Here is a 533-nt window from a genome sequence, read left to right as displayed (position 1 = left end):
GATTTCTTGTAATAATCGTAATTCAATTCATCTCAACCATAAACCACGAAATCCTCTGTATTATTAACAATACTAAGAACTTCAAGAAATAGACGTTTCGTTAAACCAAGCTTGAAGGACATGTTTCTTCATCCTTAATAAAAAAATTTAATAAAAAGCGTCAAATACCCCCCCCCCCCCCCTTAAAAAAAAAAAAATAGACAAAGGAAAATAAGATTATCAGTAAAGCTAATACACAGATGAAAGAAGATAAAACATAGGATTACATAACACGCAAGTATAGCAACGTAAATAAGGGAAAACAGGAGTTCTTATAAACCCAAGTCATCTGCATTAGGCATTTATCCCTCGAGGCTGGAAACTGACCTAAAATCAAAAACAAAAAATTCTTTGAAAACATGTGAAACTTTTGTGAGAAAAAAAAAGACTGACTTTTATAAATATATTTTTTGTTTAGTTCCTAATGCCTCATTTTCAAAATTCTCTGTAACATTTACTAAATGTAATATGGAAGAGTTAGGTACATATAAATG

Source organism: Penaeus monodon, chromosome 19, assembly GCF_015228065.2.
Source record: "Penaeus monodon isolate SGIC_2016 chromosome 19, NSTDA_Pmon_1, whole genome shotgun sequence".
NCBI lineage: Eukaryota > Metazoa > Arthropoda > Malacostraca > Decapoda > Penaeidae > Penaeus > Penaeus monodon.
This window is presented reverse-complemented; position numbering follows the sequence as displayed.